The 25,533-nt window shown below is 37.3% G+C and overlaps 1 protein-coding gene across 5 annotated transcripts in view; it reads right to left on the bottom strand.

Annotated features, from left to right (window-relative positions):
- Positions 1 to 25,533, bottom strand: part of AHCYL2 (adenosylhomocysteinase like 2) — a 164,589-nt gene that overhangs the window by 104,776 nt on the left and 34,280 nt on the right. Inside the window, exon 2 of one of the 5 annotated variants that reach the window (XM_035021085.1) lies at positions 22,518 to 22,665. The exons of 3 other annotated variants lie outside the window; for them this stretch is intronic. The gene's annotated coding sequence lies outside the window, so the exon portion shown is untranslated. Of the gene's footprint in view, positions 1 to 22,517; positions 24,095 to 25,533 lie in introns of those variants that run through there. One more of the 5 variants, XM_035021086.1, reaches the window with a different exon arrangement.

The following is a 25,533-nucleotide window of genomic DNA, read 5'->3' as shown; positions in this document are numbered from 1 at the left end:
AGGAAGGAAGGAAGGAAGGAAGGAAGGAAGGAAGGAAGGAAGGAAGGAAGGAAGGAAGGAAGGAAGGAAATCAGTCAGGTGTCAGCTACAATAGGCCAGGTGAGATGTAAGAGATGTAAATTTGAAAATTTTCAGAAGGAAAAAAATCAAGATGGCTATTTTCAGCCTGTCAGTTACTGAGCATCGACTATGTGGAAGATGCTGTATTTTGTGCTTTCCATATTTTACCTCATTTAATGATTACCATAACCCTTTCAGGCAGATACTAGTATCTTAATCTAACAAATGAGGAACCCAAGTTTCAGAGAAAACAAATAAAGCTTAAAAATACAACAAATAAACTACCAAAAAGAGTCAAATTTAGTAAAATGTTCTCAATACTGTCAGTGGGGCTTCTAGAACACTATTGCAGAGTATACACTTAGTCACAAGCAGCTTCATTGTCTCTATTTCACTTATTCAGCAAATACAAATCAGTACCTAGAATGTGCTAGCACTATACATAATAACTACAGTCAATGAGGGGCACCTGGCTGGCTCAGTCAGAAGAGCATGCGACTCTTGATCTCGGAGTCATGAGTTCGAGCCCCACATTGGGTGCTGAGATTACTAAAAAAAAAAAACTTAAAAAAAATAATTACAGTCAATGAGTTTACAGTCAAGTGGAAAAGAGGCACAACATAATCCCACAATAAAATCAATAATTAGAAATAATAAAGAATCATAAAAGAAAAAGTACAGGGGGGGCACCTGGTGGCTCAGTCGTTAAGCGTCTGCCTTCAGCTCAGGTCATGATCCCAGGGTCCTGGGATCGAGCCCCACATCGGGCTCCCTGCTCAGCGGGAAGCCTGCTTCTCCCTCTCCCCCTCCCCTGGCTTGTGTTCCCTCTCTCGCTGTGTTTCTCCCTGTCAAATAAATAAATAAAATCTTAAAAAAAAAAAAAAGAAAAAGAAAAAGTACAGGATATTATGACAGTAGACAGTATAAGAGGAGAACTTAATTTAGTATTGAGGGAAGGGGATACAATGGAAGATCTCTTAAGAAACTGGCATTTGAAACCTGAAGGTAGGATGAATAGGAAGAATGGCCTAAATGTAAAGCTGTTCTTATCTACCTCTCTTTGTGCTGTCACCTGTTAGTTACCTCCAGGCATCTCATTGGCTAAAAATTCTCACAACTAGCTTGTGACTCCATCTTCAAAGTTCTTCAGCAAATATCCAATCAGATGCTTGACCTAAATTCCTTTTATACCTTCTCCAATGGCCATACCCTAGTAACCTTGTCAGTACCTGTAACTGCTATACTTCTGGAATCTACAATTTAAATACTGTATTTCAACAAATCTAAGATGTCATCTTAGAAAGACTAAGTTGGAAGACTCACCATTATTTCACATACCAATAAGAAAAAATGTTACCAATTAAACTGACATCTCAACTTCAGAGATGTCAAAATGGAAAAAACCCAACAACTCCTAAAATCAATGAACTATGATATCTTAACTCTGATGACAACTGCTCATCTTTTTAGAAGTCTCTCACTGTGTTTTTTTTTCCATTATATTTACTCCATCTTCCCTTCTGTTATCTTTGACCTCAACTATACTTCTGGAAACTTGACCTCTTTATACTATCCTAATCGGTTAACTCTTTCCTGTTAGCAAAAAGTGAGGTTAGAGTTTAGAGACATGAATTTAGAGAGGCAGCAATTCTATAACTTCATAGCACTCAGTCACATAGGCAGACAGAAAGAGAGAAGGCAGACTATAGGAGTAATCCAGGAATTTGGGAACTGGTGGAGGACGAGAGCCAAAAGGGTTGGAGGTATTTACAGGTGACTAACTGAAATGATCAGCCATTTTTAACAATTAGTATTTGTAACTCAATGCTTTAAAATATTTATCTCCCAAAATGTAGCAGACTGAGAACCATTACATGACAATAGAACATCACTGAAACTGTCTGTAATGATCCACACCAGCCTGCCCATATCGTGCAACCCATACACCACATGCCTCTCACTACAATAAAATTATTATAGTAATGGTTTATTTTTTGAAATAACTTTAGAATAATTCCATTAATCTGAATGTTTCTGGCTTTTAAACTCACACAAAGACTCTTCTCCTGTATATACAATTATGTGCTAAAACATCCTTTAGAAAAGTCATTCCAATGTTTTGGATTTAAATGATCTAAACTGTAGAAATACAACAAAACCAGAACAGATCCATATGTGTGGATAAAGAATCATGTTCTATATAAACAAAGTTGTGTACTTCTACACTATGTGGTTGGTGACAATGGCGAACAGGTCCAACACTCTCCTGACAAGTCATAAAAGCCTGAAATTACCCCTACAAGTTGGGAAATTCTCTTCTAGACTATCACCTCCTTGGGATATGAGAACTAATCAGTGGATTTTTTAATGTTTCTGAATATAAAGCACAGGTCAGCAAACTATAGTCCGCAGACCAATTTGGCACATTGCCTATTTTGGTAGAGCTCACAAACTAAGAATGGTTTCTACATTTTATTTTTTTTTAAGGTTTTATTTATTTATTTGAGAGAGACAAAGAGAGGGAGGGAGGCAGGGGGAGGAGCAGAGGGAGAGGGAGAAGCAGACTCCCTGCTGATAAGGGACGCGCCCCCCCCACCCCGCCCCCCGACCTGGGGCTTGATCCCAGGACCCTGGGATCATGACCTGAGCCAAAGGCAGATGCTTAACCGACTGAGCCACCCAGATGCCCCGGTTTCTACATTTTAAAAAGGTTTTTTAAGGGGTGCCTGGACGGCACAGTTGGTTTAATGTATGACTCTTGGTTTCGGCTCAGGTTGTGATCTCATGGTCATGAGATTGAGCCCCAGGACCAGCTCCACACTCAGCGTGGAGTCTGCTTGAGATTCTCTCTCCCTCTCCTTCTGCCCCTCCTGCTCGTGCTCCCTCTCTCCTAAATAAATAAATATTTAAAGCATCAGGTTCCCTGCTCAGTGGGGAGCCTGTTTCTCCCTCTCCCTCTGCCGCTCCCTCTGCTTGTGCTCTCTGTCAAACAAATAAATAAAATCTTAAAAAAAAAAACCCAGTTTTTAAAAAAACTTAATATATCATGGCACATGGGAACACCTGGGTGGCTCAGTCGGTTAAGTGTCCGACTCTTGATCTGGCTCAGGTCTTGATCTCAGGGTCATGAGTTCAAGCCCCACGTTGGGTTCCATGCTGGACAGGGAGCCTACTTAAAAATATATATATACACATATTATATATATATTTATAATAGCACATAGAAATTATAGAAAATTCAAATTTCAGTTCCATAAATAATGTTTATTAGTAGAAAAAAAAAAAAAAAAAACCCAAACACTCATTTATTTATGTATTGTCTATGGCTACTTTTTTTGCTACAACAGCAGAGCTAAGTAGTTACAACAAGACTGTGTGGCCTGCAAAGCCTTAAATAGTTACTCTTTGACATTTTACCAAAACAAGTCTGACCCCTGACCCCAAAAAAGTCTTATTTTATAGTGTAATTCAGTGATGACGTTGACAATTATTCCCGAATGGGCACAAGAGTTTGAACCAACAGCAACTTGGAAAATGATGACCATAGTCAATTAGAATTAACAAGCTTAAACAGTTTTACAGGTAAATTAGTCTTAATTAAATTGGCAAAGTGGCAGATATCAAACACACTATTGCAAATATGCCACTTAGAAGAGTTCATCTCTTTAATTTGGTCCTTCTCTTCAACTATCCCCCAAGCAACCTTTAGTAACAATTCTCCAAACTCATCTAGGAGTTTTAGGAAAGTCTACCTAAAGGTAGAGCATTTAGTCACTGCAACCCTACCTAGGTACCTTCCATAGCTATCATATTTCCATGTTTCAGGAAAAAACAAAAATCAAGGGTCTTTATGAAATGTCAGGTGAATTGTGGCCAGTAGGTGGAGACAGTTTCTAACCAAAACTAGAGTAGCAAAATTTGAGTTGCAATGGAAATTTAAACTATCATGTCTTTACCTTGAAATATTTAGTTAACTTAGATAAGACAAAGTGATTTTTCCCCCTAGTTCAACAGTAATAACCAGGCTACCTCCTATTTCCTAAATGAGGTTTCACTAAGGGATCAGAAAATAGAAAAGCTGGTCATTGGATACTCCATTCCCTATAGAGTATGAACCTACTTTATTGACTAGAATAAATCAAGATTTCTCTTCTCTTGCCAATAGAACAGGAATATTTTCTGATCATTTAATCTCAATTAGGTTAGTATCTTTCCTCTCAAATTAAACCTCAGGCCTTCTTCTCTACTATTCCCTAGCTACTTGATTATATAAACTGGGAGGTAATGGTAATGGTTTTGCTGAGAGCTCCAAATTACCTTATCAAATACTATTTACCTTCGCTCACAAAAAATATCCTTCTCAAAGATTTTTCTCATTTTATAAACAAGAAAAAGTATCTTTTATGTACTGCAAATGGTAGAAACAGAATGGTGGTTGTAATTTCTGGGCCACTAGTCTAGAGCTACAAGACAATTTCTAGCAGCATGCAGGACAAAGAAGGCTATTTCTATTAGGCCTCAGGGAAAGGCATTGTAAACTTCCTATCTCAACTCCTGACGCTTCTGCCACCCAAGCACTCAGTGCCCAGCATTCACTAGCTTTTCAAAGCTCCTCACAGGAGTTTCTCTTTGGGGTTGCTCTGTCCTACACTTTTTCAGCATCTCTAATTTCAGTAGTATATACAACTCTGCCAGGTTTTAGAGGAAAACTTATTTTTTTTTAAAGATTTTATTTACTCATTTGAGAGAGAGAGAGCGTGGGCAGGGAGGTGCAGAGAGAGAGAAAGAATCTGAAGCAGACTCTGCACTGAGCTCAGAGACCACCATGGGGCTCAATCCCACAACCCTGAGATCATGACCTGAGCCAAAACCAAGAGTTGGACACTTAACCGACTGAGCTACTCAGGAGCCCCAGATGAAACTCATTTTCAAAATAAAGCATACTAAGTGCAAAGGACTCACAGGCAACTTCTGCCACTATCACTACCCAGAGGATATATTTAGTACAAAGAATTTCTAGATGGAATAAATGAACAGTGATGTCTTCTAGAAGCTCCCTCTATTTGAAACAGACACTTCTCTACAATCCTTTCCTGTCATATCCCCAACGATCTTACTCACAGTCATACATTGTGCTAGGCATACAATACATATACAGTTTGATAAGTTGGCTACCTACTTCAGCAAGGTTGCCATATCTTACACTAAATCTTAGAAAGAAAAACATAAACTAAAGCCTCTAAAAACTCTAACTCACCAGGCAAGAGTAAAGACTCTAACTTAGCAAGTTTAATATGAAAATACACATTTGTCTTTATAAGGCTGTTTTCAGAAACCATTTCTTTTAAGTATTATTCTAAACCACCTATTATCAGAAGATCCTGAAATTTCTATTTCACCTTTCAGATCATGTAAAATGTAGGTATAAGCATCCCAATCTTTCCATTTTAATAAACCCCAGACATTTACTCTCTATCAAGTGCATGTCTCCCTAGAAAGCCAAAATATTTAAATCTAGTGAAAGCCAACATGGCACCAAAAATAATTTTATTTTTCTTCCCTAGATGTTTCTAATCTTTTGAGAAAGTACTTAATTGGAAAGGAAGTCTATAGTTGATGGTTCCTATACAGCGGTTCCTCATTGGCTCCCTATATGCAGCCTCTCCTCTCCTCTTCCTATTATTTCCTTGACTTCTTACTTTAAAAAAGTAACTGTTTTGAGTAATACTAAATGATTCCCCCAAAACAAGACTCTTGTAACCACATTTCCAGGTCTCCAATCAGATTCTTTAAATAACACATACTGGAAGAGGCAAGACTGAAGCAGCAGAACCAAGAGACTGGCCTGAGGTACTAAGATTCCAAGGTCTTAAATCAGCTATGTATTTTTCCAAAACCAATTTAACAAATAAAGGCAACAGTAGGAATGTAGAAAGTCTTTTTTAGAAAAAAATGACTGATCTGTTTTTGTCTTGACTTTGGCCTAATTACTTCAACCAGTGGCTCTAACTCTGCATATATACAAACCCCCAGCAGGGCCAGCAACTGTTGGGAAAAATGAGAGAGCAAGATATTCCTAGTTAGAGACAATCTGAGTTCTACCAGGGCATGTGGTAACCCTCCAGGGATGCCTGTAATTACAGAAACTCATTTCTCTGGCCATTCACTGCCTTCATCTTAAAGACATAATTGGGGGCGCCTGGGTGGCTCAGTCGTTAAGCGTCTGCCTTCGGCTCAGGTCATGATCCCAGGGTCCTGGGATCGAGCCTCACATAGGGCTCCCTGCTCCGCGGGAAGCCTGCTTCTCCTTCTCCCACTCCCCCTGCTTGTGTTCCTGCTCTCGCTATCTCTCTCTCTGTCAAATAAATAAATAAAATCTTAAAAAAAAAAAAAAAGATAAAAAAATAAAGACATAATTGGCATGATTCTATAGTTGTTTTTATTAAACATTCATATATTTATTATGTGTTTATTATGTGTTGAGAGTTGTGTTTTAATTTTCTTTCTCTATATAACGGAAAAAGCCCACAAGTCTGCCCACTAAGAAAGGTCTAAAGAAATAGCAAATAATGCCTAGATGAGGACTCAATTCTACAGTCCATACAACTGGTCCCATACTGCCTCTATTTCTGCTTTCAGAATCTAAGTTTCTCTTCAAGATGCTATAGAATTGCTGAGGAATATTCCCCTAGCTTAAACAAGTTGTAGTCTTCTGTTCTCAACCTAGGGATATAGACTGACTCATATGTAACATTTTTAAAGCTGCTGCTCTGCAATGTACATCCCTCATAAAACCTTAATCACAATAAATTTAGTTAAATCCTTTAAAACCGGATTGCTCTAGCTTCACAGAACAAGTCTGGCTGCTCAGCTTCAACTCCCTGGAGAGAAGAGAGAAGCTCTACTCTATTATGAAACCAGCTTGCCTAATCAAATTCCCTTTCAGAGAAAGAGGTCAAGGAGAATAACTGCTGTGCATTTTTCAATTCTTCCTTCCAAGAAATGACTGTGATTGACAGATGCTACTTCTTTGAGTTCCAATGGCCAAGATCAACTAATTGTTCCTTAGTTAGAAGAGTGATACCAATCCACCAAGCTACAGGACTCTCTATAATCATAATACAGAATCCTTTACATTTGTCAAGTTTCATGATTTTTGAAGCTTACACACACACACACACACACACACATTCCTCTCTCTCCCTCCCTCTCTCTCAACACCTCATTGGGAAGGTAGAACAGATATCCTTATTTTACACACAGGGAAACTGCAAGAAAGGCAATATATCACTTGCCCAAGATGCACATGTTAGGTGGTAGATCTAAAAGTCTATGTTATCTTACAGTCTTGTGATTTCCTACACATTATATATCTTTGCAATCTCCTTGGTATGTCTACTAATCCCATTATCTGCCCCAATTCATTGAAATATTTACTAACAGAAGACAGCATGTTCAGATGATATAGTGGTGTAGTGGACATAGATGTATGTATGGTGTAGTAGAAAGAGGTATTTGGAGACTAAGATGGGTTCAAATGACAGTTTTTCTACATAAGGTGTGTACGACTTAGGGTAAATTGATAACTAGTCTCAATATCTTACCTGTAAAATTGGTGTACCATCTACCTCACAGAATTCTAAGAATTAAATGAGTTAACACACTGTTAAGCCCTTGATACATAAAAGATACTCAAAGGTTAATTCCCTCCGCTAGAATAGTCCTAAACAGATTACCAGCCTCTTGAGAGTCTAACTCATCTGATTTCAGTGACTGCTAAAACTAAGGGATGAGGATTAGGGAAATTGGAGTGTTAACACTTTCCTGGCACTTCCTCAGACATGTGGGGCTTTTTTGGCTGTCACTCTAATGAGCAGATTTTAGAAATGCAGTCAAACCAATTATGAAAAAAATAGGAAAGGCAAATGTATCCAAATAAATAACATTTATCATGGGCACACGAAGTAATTAATTATCCTATCAACTAAACATATATTGGAATGCCAGCTAGATTATACCAGTCAGAATAAAGAAGAGCTGAATTAATGTTATTTGTCCTACAGAATAACTGGTTAGATCCATACAAAGAGAAATATTATGAACATCAATCTAAACAATCCTTCTCCACTACTACTGAATAAGCCAAATGGGATAAAGCACTTTTCATAACAAATAAATGAATAATCACACTGACTATGAAATAAGCTCCTAAAAGTGAATTTACAGTCTCTAAAATGAATTTCTTAGTTTAGAACAAATCATATCTGGGGCGACTGGCTGGCTCAGTTGGTGGAACACGTGACTCTTGATCTTGGGGTTGTGAGTTTGAGCCCCACATTGGGTGTGGAGACTACTTAACAATAAAAAATAAAAGAACAAATCATATCTGAGTCCTTATTCTTTTTTTTTTTTTAAGATTTTTATTTATTTATTCATGAGAGACAGAGAGAGAGAGAGAGAGGCAGAGGGAGAAGCAGGCTCCCAAGGAGCAGAGAGCCCGATGCGGGACTCGATCCCAGGACCCCGGGATCATGACCTGAGCCGAAGGCAGACGCTTAACCATCTGAGCCACCCAGGCGCCCTGAGTCCTTATTCTCAATACCACACATAAATTCATACTAGGCCACCTCTTTCCTGGGATTATACTACATTTCAATAGTTAAGGGACAATTGCTATAAATATTTGAATGACTTCAACATGTTAAGCCCTGACCTATAAGAATTTAATTTGTTGTTGCTGCTTTTATTGTTTTTCTGTTTGAAAAAATTTTTGTGTGTTAGATTCCCTCAGGTAAGTTTTATTCTGTGGTTATAATCAATTCATGGCTTCTATTAGAACATTTTCAAAGCCATATCCAGATAGTGATATTAGTTGAAGGGACACACATATATTTGCATATAACTTTCATGTGTTATAAGAATATTTTTTATCTCTTGGTCTTGGGGAATCAGCAGAATACTACTTATAATAAATGTAGCATTGTTATTTCTTGGTTTCCTTTTTATTTATTTATTTATTTTTAAGATTTTATTTATTTATTTGACGGAGAGAGAGATAGCGAGAGCAGGAACACAAGCAGGGGGAGTGGGAGAGGGAGAAGCAAGCTTCCTGCTGAGCAGGGAGCCTGATGTGGGACTCGATCCCAGGACCCTGGGATCATGACCTGAGCTGAAGGCAGACGCTTAACGACTGAGCCACCCAGGCGCCCTCTTGGTTTCCTTTTTAAAAAATTCCTTTTCCTCAACCATTAAAACTGAGCTTCCCAAAACTAAAGTTTCAAAGATAGGGGGGAAAAAGAATGCTACTAGATGTCTTTGCTATATCAATTTGAAGAAAAGTGGCTAAGCAATATGCTTTTAAGAGTAATGTTTCTCAATCTAGAAGCCAAGTTGTAACAGCGTCCCAAATACACTTATTTCTAAAAACACTTAAGCACCTTTTTATGAAGCAACTAAATTAGATGCAAAGTTTTCCCTACTAATGTCACTTTCATTCTCATATTACATTCAATCTTATTGAGTGGGAGAGAAGGAGTGACATATAGCAGTCAGCAGGAAATTTTGCGCAACCAGTAAATTCTATTATATATGCTACAGCCTCAGCTGTGACAATTACAGATTATTATAGTGCTTATGGGATATTTTCTCTTTATCATGCATAAATTCATGATAATGAAGGAAGCAAGGAGAGTGAAGAAACTAGAACAAGTGCCTCTTCGGGGCTCATGTATGAGAATGCTATGAATGCTTAGTACCCACACAAAGCAAGTTATAATCACCTAATCACAGGGAAAGTAATGGCTAACAAATTATTTTACAAGCACTGTTCCTAAAAATGTTTAAGATTTGAAAATTCTGTGAATTCTAATTTTTTCACAGAGGATAATAAGAACTTATTCTTTAACAGTTCATATTTATTTGCCTTAATATAACCTACAAAATGATGACCTAGGGAAAAAAATAGAATTCATGTTTCTGGGAATAAAGTTTCATCTAAAAAAAAAAAAATACTGGCTTAGCCATAATTACTTACTGTTATAAAATGACAGATTTTGTGACACTAAATGAGTAATTTTATTATATGACCATAAAATCCTTTTATGAACACCATTCCATCCTGCAAAAGAGTCTGTGGTAAAGTCACTAAAGGCAATTTAACAGCAAAGGCTCTGGACAAAGAATGCATAATTTGAATCCTGGCTCTAACATTCACTAGTTGTGTGACCTTGGGCAAGTTGCTTACTGTCTGTGTCTCAATTACTTCACCTATAAAATGGGGAGGATGATAATAATCTTACCTACATAATAAGGTTGTGATAAGAATAAATGATATGAATAGAATATTGTGAGTACTTAAAAAGTTAGTTCTGCTTTACTTTCTTGTAATTTGGGGAGGTTGTAAAACAAATGGATAAACTCGTGGGGAACATGTTTGTGATGTGAATGTTCTTTGCCATTTATATTAAGGGAAAAAAGAATGGGGAGGAGAGAGGATGCTTTTAAATGTTACTTATAGAAGAAACGCCTGGGTGGGTTGGTCAGTTAATTGTTGCTTATAGCTAGAAAAGGAAAAACAAAGATTCTTATTTATTCCTTTGAACAAAAATACAATGAAAAAATTCACTGGAAACAATAGATTAAACCACTCCGTATCTGCTAACAAGTAGCAATTAAATAACATTCACTTTTTAAAAACACCTTTTTCTTTCACAGTCGCCCAAAATATTTTTCACTGTTATATCATCTTTTTTCAGATAAGCAAGGATGTCATACTTGAACACTGTTCCTCTGTCATGCCGCTAAAATGAACTCATATTTTTAAATGCTGCTCAGAACGTTCATTCATTTGACAAATATTTATTGAAAGTCATGCACTAGGCATCAGGGACACAAAGAAGACTAAGACATGTCCTGATCTTCAATCTTAATCTTTTAGAAGAAACAAATATGTAAAATCACCAGAAGAGGAATAATGTGTGGTAGCAGCAACAGACTGAAATATATTAAAGAATATTAGGGATGCCTGGCTGGCTCAGTCAGTAGAGCATGTGGACTCTTGATCTGGGGACTGTGAATTCAAGCCCCATGTGTGGAATAGAGTTTACTTTAAAAAATTAATATATATTTAATATATATCTTTATATATTTATAAAAATATATAAGTAAATTTATAAAATTTATTAATAAAATTTATAATATATAAACTTATAAATATATTAAATATATTTTATATATAATAATATATATATTTAAAATCTAGGATTTCATAATGATACCAAAAACAAAACAAAAGAGACCCCAATCAGTCACCATTGGATAATGCTGTGATCCAATTCATTATTTTGAAAATTGATAAATAAAAGGGAAGAACTGAGCATTCATCCTGACTTTCCCAAGTGAACTACAGGGTAATTAAATACTAGATAAGGGGAAGTTTTCTTTTTTTATAGAAGTATAAAAATAATGATAGGTCGGAATATCATCATTTTGCAACTCTTAATGATTTAATGGACCTAAGTAAAAATCATCAATAGCTACTGACATCACAAAAAGAAAGACATTATACACTTGCTGATGAAAGTATCACCACTCTGAAGAAGTCTGAGCAAACTTCTAAATCTAAGTACCAATTTACAGGAAATGCAGAGGACAAAGGAACACATTAAAAGACATCATAGAGATACAATCAGCAAAAATCAGACTCAAGGAAACTTGACAAGACAAATGACGCAGTTTCTGTAACAAAAAATTAGAGAAGAGAAAGAAAAAGAGACAGAAGAGTTTTAAGTGACAAATCAACCAACTGCACTGAACAAAATTTACTTGTATCCCAAACACACTGGAAAAAAACCAAACAAACATATATATATATATATATGAATGACACAATCAGAAATGCAAACCATGCGGTTTTGATACTATTAAAGAATTATTGTTAATGTTTTTAGTGTGATAATGGAACTGTGGTTATTTATTTAAAACCCTTATCTTTTAGAGATATAAATAAAAATGTATATAGGTAAAACTGTAAAATGTCTAGAACTTGCATCCAATAATTCAGGGGAGTGGGTAGAGTGGGTAGAGGTATACATGAAACATTTGGCCATTATTAACAATTGCTGAAGGTAGGTAATGGGGTATATGTTTGACATTTTCTATTACAAAAACTTTAAAAAGAAACAGTAAAAATCAAAATGGTGAGAAAGAGAGGGACTGTATATAAAGTACTTAGCCTATACATCACAAGTACTAGTTGTAATTATTCAAAAGCTTAAGGATTGGATTAGATGAACTCTCAGGCACTTTTCAAATCTGAAAGTCTAAAATTTTATGACTAGATTATCTTTAAAGGTCATTTTTAATCTCTAAAATTCTTTAGTTCTTCCCCATGGATCTGGCTCAATTTTCTTCTCCCACTGGTTAACAATAACCTGCAAAAACACTAAACAACTACTTTTAAAAAGCACATGAACTGGGATTGACTCCCAGTTCAGTGCTTGGAGGTTTCGACTGTAACACCCACTTCAATTCTGGAGTCTGAATGTTATACTGCTTAATTAATAGGTTAAACAGTCAGTACTGATTAAACACATGGAAAATTTTGTTTTATTCAATGGAGAAAACTTTTTTTTAAACAACTATATTTATTTATTTGAGAGAGGAGAGAGAGAGCACGGGCGGGGTGGGGTGGGGGGGAGGCGGGTGTGGAGAGCAGACTCCCCGCTGAACAAGAAGCCTGGTGCAGGGCTCAAATCCCAGGACCCTGAGATCATGACCTGAGCCAAAGGCAGCTGCTTAACTGACTGAGCCACCCAAGTGCCCCTCAATGGAGAAAACTCTTGTGTTTCTTTTTCCCCCACACATAAATAGTTAGGGAACAGTGTTTCAAAAACCCCTGAATATAATGAGACACTTTCAGGGGGTGCTTGAGATCACAAGTATTTTTGTGATAAGACTAAGATGATATTTGTGTTTTTTATTCTCATTATCTCATAAGTGTACAGTAGAGTTTTCCACAAGATACATGATGTGTGGCAATGCACCAGACTGAATGCAAAAGCAGATATGAAATTCTAGCTGTTTTTAATAAAGCCAGATATAAGAGAGATTTGCAAAAATACAAAACAATGCCGTTCTTCCCATGAAATGTTTTGTTTTGAAAAAAATATAGTTATTTTTCATATGGTTATTTATGTTGACATGTAATGGGCTTATTATTTTCAAATAAAATACATAAATATTTTTAAAATTTCCTCACTTTCAAAGAAATAGTAACATGTTTATTATTGTTATTATAAATAAATTTAAGTTCTCCATTTTAATTCCTAATACAGTAAATATTGATAGCTATAACCCACATACACAAAAACTCTTTGGGATCCTCAAATTGTTAAGAATGTAAAAGAGTCCTGAGACCAAGAAGTTTGAGAGCTACTGCTCTAGAACACACACAACTCCATCTAATTATGTCTGTCACTACATCACCTCACATTACTACTCCATTTTACATTACGGAGACTCAATTCTTTCATTTTCACCCCACAAAGGGTATTTGCTCTAAAACTAGTTGGTTTGAGGGATGCTTGGGTGGCTCAGTCGGTTAAGCATCTGCCTTTGGCTGAGGTCATGATCCCAGAGTCCTGGGATCAAGTCCCACATGAGGCTCCTTGTTCTGTGGGGAGTCTGCTTCTCCCTCTCCCACTCCCCCTGCTTGTGTTCCCTCTCTCACTGTGTCTCTCTGTCAAATAAATACATAAATAAAATCTTTAAAGAAAAAAATCTTTAAAACTAGTTGGTTTGATACGCCTAAAATTTATTGGGGGGATGCCCTGGTTTTTTGTTTTGTTTTTTTTTTAAGATTTTATTTATTTATCCGAGAGAGAGAGAGATCACGAGCAGAGGTGAGTTGTTGAGGGAGAAGCAGACTCTCCGCTGAACAGGGAGCCCGACGCGGGACTTGATCCCAGGACCCTGGGGTCATGACCTGAGCTGAAAGCAGTCGCTTAACCAACTGAGTCACCCAGGCGCTGGGATGTCCTGGTTTAAAGAGAGAAATTATTGCTCACAACTGTAGAAAGATATGAAGAATTTTAATCACATGGATTCTACAAAGTTAAGAACATTTCTCTTTGAAGGGAAGTTGGCACTAAGTTGAGGGACCTAAGTTCTTTTTTGTGTGATCTTTTTTCCTTTCCATTAAGACTTGCCAAGGCTGGAAGTTAAGAGTCCTCAATTCCAGTTCCCTGACACCACGAAAAGACTTTGGCAAAATACTCCTTCCTGGTCAGGGTAGGAAAGCTGGTCATCTCAGAACACACAGAGCTCATCACTTCCTCGCCTTATGGATTCTCCATTAGGAATCTCTATGTACCGATCTCTGCCCAATTCTCCAAAAAAAAATTGGAAGTTTAAGTCAATTCAATAAATTTGGGTGCTCTTGAAAGAATGACTCATGGAGGCCACATATAGGAGAAAAAGAAAAGAACATAGCGGATGCCTGCTGTAAATAAATATATACAATACACACATCAGGGAGGAAACAGATGGGAGAGAAAGAGAAGACTGCAGCTCTAAACAGTTGATGCTGGCTACAAATACATACTTACAAACATACATATACATGTAAACACCTAGAGTTGGCTATCCCATCCTCACGAACTCCTGAGCAGCCTTGGACCCTTCTGTATCATGTCTTCTAATCTTTTATACTCCAAGGCAAATCTTAACTAGATTTCACTTTTATAAAAATATTGTAGAAAAAATCTGAAATTTGTCCACCTTCCTAGAGCTATAAATTGATACAATAAAAACTGTACTATTCCAGTTGGCCAAAAATAAAGCTCCAGAAACTAATGATTTGAAGGTTTTTTCATTTCTCGATACACTTTCCTGCTTTGAAAAAAAATTCTTTAAAAAAAATTTCATTCCCAGGGCGCCTGGGTGGCTCAGTCGTTAAGCGTCTGCCTTTAACTCAGGTCATGATTCCAGAGTCCTGGGATCAAGTCCTGCATTGGGCTCCCTGCTCAGCGGGAAGCCTGCTTCTCCCTCTCCCTCTCCCCCTGCTTGTGTTCCCTCTCTTGCTGTGTCTCTCTCTGTCAAATAAATAAATTAAATCTTTTAAAAAAATAAAAATAGGGGCGCCTGGGTGGCTCAGTTGGTTAAGCGACTGCCTTTGGCTCAGGTCATGATCCTGGAGTCCCCGAATCAAGTCCCGCATCGGGCTCCCTGCTCGGCAGGGAGTCTGCTTCTCCCTCTGACCCTCCTCCCTCTCATGCTCTCTGTCTCTCATTCTCTCTGTCTCAAATAAATGAATAAAATCTTTAAAAAAAAATAAATAAATAAAATAAATAAATAAATCTTAAAAAAAAATTTCATTCCCATTTCTTTTCAATTAATCAACAATTACATACTGAACATAGAAAAGAGAAAGAGTGAAAGTAACAAGCCAGAACCCTCCAAGAGAATTCCTCATTTCCATCCCCAGAAAGGCGAAAATCACATTGACTCAAGATGGCCCCCAAACAGCTACTCCAAGCTTTTTCTGTCCTCCTATTCCTCACTCTCATCAGATGACCTTACTTCTCTGAGGAGACTGACAAACTCGCTCATCTTAACTTCAGAATCACTCTCTATTCAAAAATCAAGCCCAACCCCATATCTTTGTTTCCTTTATTACTTCCACGCAGCAGAATTCACATCCTTATCACTTCCCTTAAACTATTCAACTAGTACACAGTCTTCCTACTTCAGGAAATCTTGGAAATCAATTATTTATAATAAAATAGTATTCAAATTAAATAATTCATTAACTAGGCTAGAGGACAGTGCTTCCTTTTTTTTTTTAAATGACTCCATTGTAGCAGGGTTTAAAGATATTAAAATGATTTTAATATTTGGATCTTCATTTTGTTTTTTAAAGCCTCAGATATAATGTGTTTCTTTATTCTGTTCCTGGGAGGGTTCTTTCCTGAGGTCACAAGATCAAATCAGACCAGATTAGTAGACTGGTTTTAAAGTAAAAAATGACCACCTGATGCTACTTGGAAGCTAATATGAAACAAGATAGCAATACTGAGTTCAGGCCTCAGGCCCTGTAGTAAAAGAAGTATTGCTCTATTCATACAATAATAGAACATAATAAACCTCTTTGTTTTAAAGATAATCACTGGGGGTGCCTGGCCAGCTCATTTGCTCATTTGGAAGAGTATGAAACTCTTGATCTCCTGGTCATGAGTTCAAGCCCCATGTCGGGTGTAGAGATTACTAAAAAAAATAAAAATAAATAAAAATAAAAAATAAATAAATTTATTTATTTTTTTAAGATTTTATTTATTTATTTGAGAGAGAGAGAGAGAATGAGAGACAGAGAGCATGAGAGGGAGGAGGATCAGAGGGAGAAGCAGACTCCCTGCCGAGCAGTGAGCCCGATGCGGGACTCGATCCCGGGACTCCAGGATCATGACCTGAGCCGAAGGCAGTCGCTTAACCAACTGAGCCACCCAGGCGCCCTAAAAAATAAATTTAAAAAAGATAATCACTGAACTCTACTAGAATCAAAGCAAAAGGAATGGGATGCCTGGGTGGCTCAGTAGGTTAAGCGTCTGCCTTCAGCTCAGGTCATGATCTCAGGGTCCTGGGATCGACCCCTGCTTCTCCCTCTCCCTCTGCCCCTCCCCCTGCTCATGTGCTCTCTCTCTTTCATGCTCTCTCTCAAATAAATAAATAAAAATCTAAAAAAAAAAAAAAGAAAAGAAAAGAAAAAGGAACTACCTAAAATATAAAACTTTAGTCTCTCAAAATGTTTGAGGAGAAAAAAGTCAAGTTTAACTGGAGTCTGGAAAAATCTAATCACTACTTTACCTTTGACAAATATACTTGTTTGGTTTATGTATTTATCACAATACATTTTAAGTACATAAAAAGTATAGAAAATAGGGGAATTCCTAATCAGAAAAGGACAATTATCATATGATCTCATTGATATGTGGAATTTGAGAAACAAAACAGAGGATCATAGGGGAAGAGAGGAAAAAATAAAACAAGACAAAACAAGAGAAGGAGACAAACCATAAGAGACTCTTAATCATAGGAAACAAACTGAGAGTTGCTAGATGGGAGAGGGGTGGAGGGATGGGGTAACTGGGTGATGGACATTAAGGAGGGTATGTGTTATAATGAGCACTGGGTATTATATAAGACTGATTAAAAAAAAAAAAGACCAATGAAGCACAGTCCTGTACCTCTGAAATCAATAATACATTATATGTTAATTAATTGAATTTAAATTAAAAATGTTTAAAAATAAAAAATAAAGAAAATAGGGGACTTCCATTTCCAGCCAATAAGGAGTAAGAGGTACAACATTCACCTGCCTGCCTGAATCAAACAAACAAAAACAGACAAAATATATGAAACAATGGTTTTGAAGACACGGCTCAGGCAGTGAATGAAAGGATAGTGATCCCTGAGAGACAGGAAACAAGTGAAATGAGTTCTATGAATGCCTCAGCTTACTACCTTGAGACCATTTCCAGGGCACAGCTCAGGGAGAAGGAACCCAGTAGAGTCCAGCAGACTATCTTAGTTGAGGAGATGGAGCTGAGAGTCGGTGGGGAGACCAAGGCAGATACAGTTTGCAGGACAGAGTGCTGGAGAAGAGAAGGCTGCACAGAGAGCCTTCTGGAAATATGTGGTGGGTGCCCCTCAAGTATTCAGCAAAACACTGACCAGTGATTGCATGTAAGGGACCACTGTCACTCAAATAAAACAGGAATAATGCTTACTCTTGAATGGCATTCAGGAATACCAATCAGAATGGAAAAGCCCCCAATTTACAGAGCACTGGGTAGAGTATTCAGAAGCGTGTGGGGAAAAATTACCTTAGATGGAAAACTGCTCTGGCCCAACCTAACAAATCCTAAATGGGAGACCAAGAAGGGTCAAATAGTAATGATAACTTAGGTGTGATAGAAAACAAAGAAAAAGAAAAAGATCCCGTACCCACACGGTAAAATTCACAATGCTTAGAATCCAAACAAATTTAAAAGACACACAAAGAAACAGGAAAATATGACACATAAAGAGGAGAATCAGCTAAACTTATACAAAATTGACACAGATGTCAGAATTAGTAGACATAGGCATTAAAAGTTACAATACCTGTATTCCATTTTCAAAAAAAAATAAATGGAAACATAGGGGATCTAAAAAAAAATCTAAATCAAACTTCTAGAGATTAAATGTACAATGTCTTAGATGAAAAATACACTGCATAAGATTAATAGCAACCTAGGGCACCTGGGTGGCTCAGTTGGTTAAGCAACTGCCTTCGGCTCAGGTCATGATCCCGGAGTCCTGGGATCGAGTCCCACATCGGGCTCCCGGCTCAGTGGGGAGCCTGCTTCTCCCTCTGACCCTCTCCCCTCTCATGCTGTTTCTCTGTCTCTCTCTCTTTCCCTCAAATAAATAAATAAATAAATAATCTTAAAAAAAAAAAAAAAAAGATTAACAGCAAACTAGACAGAACCAAATAAGAGATGAGTGAATTTGAAGACACAACAAAAGAAACTGTCCAAAATGAACCAGAGGAAAAAGGGGAAAAAAGACCATCAGTGAGTTGTGGGAACACTTTAAGCTGCCTAATATATTTGTAATTTGAGTTTCTTAAAGGAGAGGGAATAAGGACAGAAAAGTATTTTTTTTTTTAATGTTTTATTTATTTATTCATGAAAGTCAGAGAGAGAGAGAGAGGCAGAGGCAGAGGGAGAAGCAGGCTCCCCGCCTAGCAGGGAGCCTGATGCAGGACTCGATCCCAGAACCCTGGGATCATGACCTGAGCCGAAGGCAGACGCTTAACCATCTGAGCCACCCAGGCGCCCCAAGGACAGAAAAGTATTTTAAAAAACAATTGGAGGGGTGCCTGGGTGGCTCAGTTGGCTAAGCGACTGCCTCCAGCTCAGGTCATGATCCCAGGGTCCCAGGACTGAACCCTGCATCAGATGCCCTGCTCCTCAGGGAGCCTGCTTCTCCCTCTGCTTGTGCTCTCTCTCTCTCTCTCTGCCAAATAAATAAATAAACTCTTAAAAAAAAAAAGTTTAAAAAAATTGGGAAAAAATTTTTTTCCAAATTTGATAAAAAAAAAAAAAAAACAATAAACCCATAGGTTCAAGATGTTCAATGAACCTCCAAGAAGAACACAAGAAAAACTACATCAATAACATAATCAAATTGTTCAAACCACTGATAAAAAGACAATATTAAAAGCAGCCAGAAAAAAAGACACACTATATATAGAGGAACAAAGATAAGGATGACAGCATTTTTCTCATCAGAAACAATGCAAGTCAACAGTGAAGCAACAGCTTTAAGGGGATGCAAAAGCAAAAACGGTCAACCTACAATTCTATACTGAGGAAAAAATGTTTCAAAAACAAAGGTGAAATAAAAGACATTTTCAGATACAGGAAAGAACTCATTACCAGTAGGCCTGCACTAGAAGAAATGTTGAAATAAACCTTTTGAGAAGGATAATACCAGATGAAAATCTGAATCTGCACAAAGAGTAAAGAGCACCAGAATGAATAACTACATGGGTATTTGTGTAAGATTTTTTTTTCTTATTATGTAAATCTCTAAGTTTACTGTTGATATAAAAATAATCACAAGATGGTGTGGGGTTCATAATCAAGGGAGAAAATATATGACAAAAATAGCACAAAATCTGAGAGGGAAGAGAGGGGAATACTTCTTCTATTGTCTAAGAACTATTGTAAACTTCTTTTTTCAGTTTATTATAAATTTTTTATACTATAGGTAAAGTGGTATAACATTTAAAGGCAAACTATGATAAGCTGAAGATGTGTACTACAAATCCTAAAGCAACCATTAAAACAAAATAAAACAAATATGCTAACAAAGAAATATGAGTGAATGGTAATTAACCCAAAATAAGACAGAAAGAAAGGAAAAATAAAACTAGAACAGATGGGGTAAATAGAAAACAAATAGCAAGACAGTAGGTTTAAACCTAACCATATCAATAATCACTTTAAATATAGTCAGTTGAAAGACAGAGAATGTCATTTGCATTAATAAAGCAAAACTCAACTATATGCTGTATAGTACTATACACTTACTAGAATGGCTAAAAATAAAGACTGCCCATACAAGGTGTTGCCAAGGATGTGGAGGAACTCAAAATCCCCTATACTTCGGTGGGAATGTAAAATAGCAAAACCATTTTGGAAAACAGTTTGGCAGCTTCTTAGAAGTTAAACCTAATTATATGATCTAAATATTACACTCCTATCTTTTTAACAAAGGAACAAAAGCACGTCTACAAACACTTGTACACAAATGTTCACAGCGGCTAAGAGCCCCAAACTGGAAATAACCCAAATATCGATGAAAGCAGTTGAAAAATCAGTGTGGTCTAGCCACACAATGTAATACTACTAAGAAATAAAAGGAATGAACCTCTGACCACTCAACAGCATGGATGATCTCAAAATAATGATGCTAAGTGAAAGAACTATAAACCCCCAGCCTCAAAAGATGATGCACTGCATGATTTCATAAAAAAAATGCCAACTCATCTATTGTAACATAAAGCAGTTCAGTAATTGCCTAGGGATGAGGTTAGGTTGGAAGGGGCAGAAGACTTTAGAGGTGATAGACAGATTATCTTAACTGTGATGACAGTTTCACAGTTGTATACCTACGCCAAAACTTTTTAAATTGTACACCTTCGATACATTTTTACTTATTAATTTATGTAATGATTATAGGCCTATTCAGATTTTTATTTCTTCTTGAGTCAGTTTTAGTAAGTTAGCTTTATTTCTTTTTTTTTTTTTTTTTAAGATTTTATTTATTTATTTGAGAGAGAGAATGAGATAGAGAGAGCATGAGAGGGGGGAGGGTCAGAGGGAGAAGCAGACTCCCTGCTGAGCAGGGAGCCCGATGTGGGACTCGATCCCAGGACTCCAGGATCATGACCTGAGCCGAAGGCAGTCGCTTAACCAACTGAGCCACCCAGGCGCCCAAGTTAGCTTTATTTCTGATTTCTATTATTTCTTCTTTGACCTATGAGTTACTTAGAAGTATGCCATGCCTCTAAATTTCCAAACATATAGTGATTTTGATCATCTTTTAGTTTAATTTCAATCTTTACTGAGTATGAGAACATCTTTTAGTTTAATTTCAATCTTTTAGTTTAATTTCAATCCTTATTGAGTATGAGAACATACTCATGCTTAAATACCCATTCATTGGTTTTGTTGAGACTTGCTTTATGAATTCAGTATTTGTACAATTTTCTAAAAACTGCTTAAAAAGAAAGTATATTCTCATCTATTATGTGCAGGACTCTGTAGAGGCCCACCAAATCAAGCTTGTTGGTCATCTGTTCAAATCTTCTCAAATTTTTTGTCTGTTTGACCTGCAATCACTGAGAAAAATGTGTTAAAATGTCCTGCTTTGTAGATGTATCAATTTTCCTATAATTGTATATGTATTCTTTTCTCCTATATTCTATCTACATATTTTGAGGCCATAGTATTGGGGGCACAGGATTTGAAATTATTATCCCTTCCTAGTTAATTATTCCTTTTATAATTTTTAGTGACTGATTTTTAAAATTCTAATGATTTTTGCCTTCAAGTTAATTTTGCCTACTAATGCCCAGCTATACCAGCTTTCTTTTAGAATATGTTTTTCCATACCTTACTTTCAATCTGATTCTTTATGTTTTATTAGGTATGCCTCTTATAAACTGCATAGAGCTGAATTCTTTTATATTCAATCTAATGATGTTACAGTCATCTATTACTACATAAAAAACTACCCCAAAACTCAGTGGTATAAACAATAATCATTTTATTTTTCTCACGATTTTGTGGGCCACAAATTCTATCAGGGCATAGCAGAGATAGCAGGTTTCTGATCCACAATGTCTGGGACCTCAGATGGGATGACTTGAATAGATGAAGATGGCTAGGATGTCTCAACAGGAGCTATTTGTCTGAGACCCCAGTTCTTCTCCAGGTGCTGTATGCTAGGGCTGGACTGTCCAACTTCCTTTACTCACTCATATGGCTACAGCTAGTTCATGCTATTTGTTAGTAGCTCACCGGGGCTATCAACCAGTGCCTACATGTGTCCTCTCCATCTGGCTTGGGCCTCTTACAGCATGGTGGCTGGGTTCTGAGTGCAAATATTCCAAAAGGCATAGGCAGAAGCTGCAAGGCTTCTTATAACGTAGCCTCAGAAGTCTTAGAAAGTGGCATTCAATTGGTCAAGCAAGTCACTAAAGCCAGCCTAGATTCAAAAGGAGGAGAGCAATAGACTCCACCTCTGAATGGCAAGGAAGAAATTAACAATGGCCACTTTGGAGAAAAGCTACCACATAACCACCCTCTGGCCCCAACAAGTCCCTCCCACATGCAAAACACACTCACCCTCTTCTAAGACCTTCAAAAGTCTCATCTCATAATGGCATCAGCTTGATGTCCAGAATCTTGATTATCTAATTCAGGTCCAGGTGAGATTGAGGCTCCTCAGATGCAGTTCCTCAGGTACAGCTACTGGAGTATAGTTCCTCTTGATCTGAATAAAGAAACAAATTATCTGCTCCCACACACCCAACACACAAACGTACAACAGTGAGACTGACTCAGGATAACCACAATTACACTCTCATTCAAAATATGAGGAAGAAGGGGAAGGAACAAGAAACACATAGCAGTTACTGGTCCATAGCAATTCTGAAATTTAATCAGACACAAGTCACCAGTTCCTTGATTACAGCCCAATCCTATTCTCTGAGAGTGATTCTCCAAAACTCTCGGCTCCACCTCTGAGTCGTCCTTCCTTTCACATAAGAGATGATTAATGTTTGCAATGGAGTAGCCTTCTCGGCCTGCTTCCTTCTTGTAGATGATTAGAAGTCCAAAGGTTTATTTTCAGTTTTTACTGTCTCTGTTCCTTTTTAATCCAAGCTGAAGCTGCTTCTGTTAGTACAATTTGTTTAAAACCTTATAGACCCCCTATGACTCTTACAGGAGTTCACTCCAGGAGACACAGCCATACCAACCTTCTCTATCTTAAGTTCTGTGTTCTGAGGCTACAGTAAGAAAACATCCTTAGGATCCTTAGAACCCCTATTATTTAACAGAGAAGGTGTAAGAAGCATTCCTTTAAGATCTTTGGACATCTTTTTATCTAGCTAAAACATTCTATTCTATTCTTATATCTTTTTGAAGTCTTTGCAAAGGGATTTATATTTGCACCTTTGAGATCTTTACTCTGAGGCCATGTTTTATTGGTAGAATCTTGAATTTTACCTTTGCTCTGAAGCCATTTCATTAAGTCATTGGCCATCCAGAGCAACTGGAGATGAGAAAAAGTTTTATTTTAAAACATGACAGATCCTGGGTTAGAAACATTTCCCCTATAAGTCCTGCTTAAAAACTGAATATAGTTCATTCCTCATTCACCTCTATATAGGCAGTTAGAAACAGCTAGGTAACACTTGCCAACATTCTGCCTAGAAATCTCTTTGGATAAATCCAATTCATTGGATACATTTTCTATCTTCCACATTACCACATTTGACAATGCTAACAAACCTTGTACCATTTATATGACAATGATTCCCTGTTATCCCGCCTCCAATAACACTTTTCTCACTGTGTTTAAAGACCTGACTAACAGTGAGCTTCTACTCACCACCAAGTTCCAAAGCCAACCTAAATTTTAGGTTATAGATGCACCTCACTTCCAGGTACCAAATTCTTTTCAATTATCTATTGCTACGAACAAAATACTCCAAAACTTAATGTCATAAAACTACAATCATCTTATTATGCTCATAACTCTGAGGGTCAAGAATTCAGACAGACTATAGGGGATAGTTTGTGTCTACTCCATGACATCTAGGGCTTCAGGCAGAGTGGCTCTAATGGCTGAAGATGGCTACACTGGGTCCATATGCCTGGGGACTGGGTTTTTCTCCATATGATGTCTGCTGGGACTGGGATGTCCAAGATGACTTCTTCACTCACATGGCTGGCAGCTGATGCTGGTTGCTGGCTGGGAGCTCAGCTGGGCCTCTCCATCTGGCTTGGGCTTCTCACAGCATGACAGCTGGGTTCCCAGACTATATTCCATGGGAGAGCATTCCAAAAAAACAATGTTGAAAGATAGATGGAAGCTGCAAAAGCGTCTCATGACCTAGCCTTAAAAGTCCCCAAATGTCACTTCTGGTACCTTCTATTGGTCAAACAAGTCACTAAAGCCAGCCCAGATTCAAGATGAGTGGAGGAATAAATTTGATCTTTAGGAGGGAGAATAGCATACATGTAAAGGAAATGAATTAATACCAGCCATCTTGGAAACACACTATAAAAGACAATCTGTCTTTTAAGTGGTAAGTGTAATTCACTTACTTTAGTATGATTACTGATGCATTTGAATTAATTTCTACCATCTTTAACTATGCCTTCTATTTATCCTTTCTGTTCTATATTACACTTTCCTTTCCTGCTTTCTATTAGATTAAGCAAGTAAACAAATCATAAACTCAATGAATTATCACAAAGTGAAACAATCATGTAACTACCACCCAGGTCAAGAAATCCAGCACTCTAGAAACCTCCTTCATCCTCCCTCCCAGTCACTGTCCTTTCCCTCACTATCATGACTTTTAATACCATATGTTAAGAGTTCATAGCTTTATATAAATGAAATCATATAGTACATATTCTTTTGTGTCTGGCCTCCTTCATTCAGCATTATCTTTATTAGACCATAATCTTGTACATAGCAACAATTTATTCATTTCCAATAGTATTCCATTGTATGAGTATGCCACAATTTTTTTTTTTAAGATTTTATTTATTTTTGACAGAGAGAGAGTGTGTACAAGCAGGGGAAGCAGCAGGCAGAGGGAGAGGGAGAAGCAGACTCCCTGCTCAGCAGGGAGCCCGACATGGGGCTTGATCCCAGGACCGTGGGATCATGACCCGAGCTGAAGGCAGATGCTTAACTGTCTGAGCCACCCAGGCGCCCCTGAGTATGCCACAATTTATCCATTCTATCACTGATGTTGTCCACTGAGTTTTAAATTTTGATGACTGTATTTTTTAAAGTTCTATTTAAAAAAAAAAAAACACTTTAGAGCACTTTTGGTTGTGGGAATCCTGTATGGCCTATATTGAAGATATTCCCATAGAGAAGTTTTGCATTTGCTTCAGCCTGATGCTATGTGACTGTCACTAATTCAGGACTACTTTACACATTAATTTCTCAGCCTTGGGTTTCCTAAACTGCAGAGAAAGAGGGACATTCTAAACCAAAATTACATGAGAATAAGCCCTTGGTAACAAATTCTCAGAAAAAAACTTTTTCATCTAGAACTCATACAGTGTGGACAAACTCATACAGTGTGTGACATCACATCACTAGGCAGATGTT

The sequence above is a fragment of the Mirounga leonina genome, unplaced genomic scaffold (genome assembly GCF_011800145.1).
Source record: "Mirounga leonina isolate KUSES-001 unplaced genomic scaffold, KU_Mleo_1.0 Mir_174, whole genome shotgun sequence".
Classification (NCBI taxonomy): domain Eukaryota; kingdom Metazoa; phylum Chordata; class Mammalia; order Carnivora; family Phocidae; genus Mirounga; species Mirounga leonina.
This window is presented reverse-complemented; position numbering and strand designations above follow the sequence as displayed.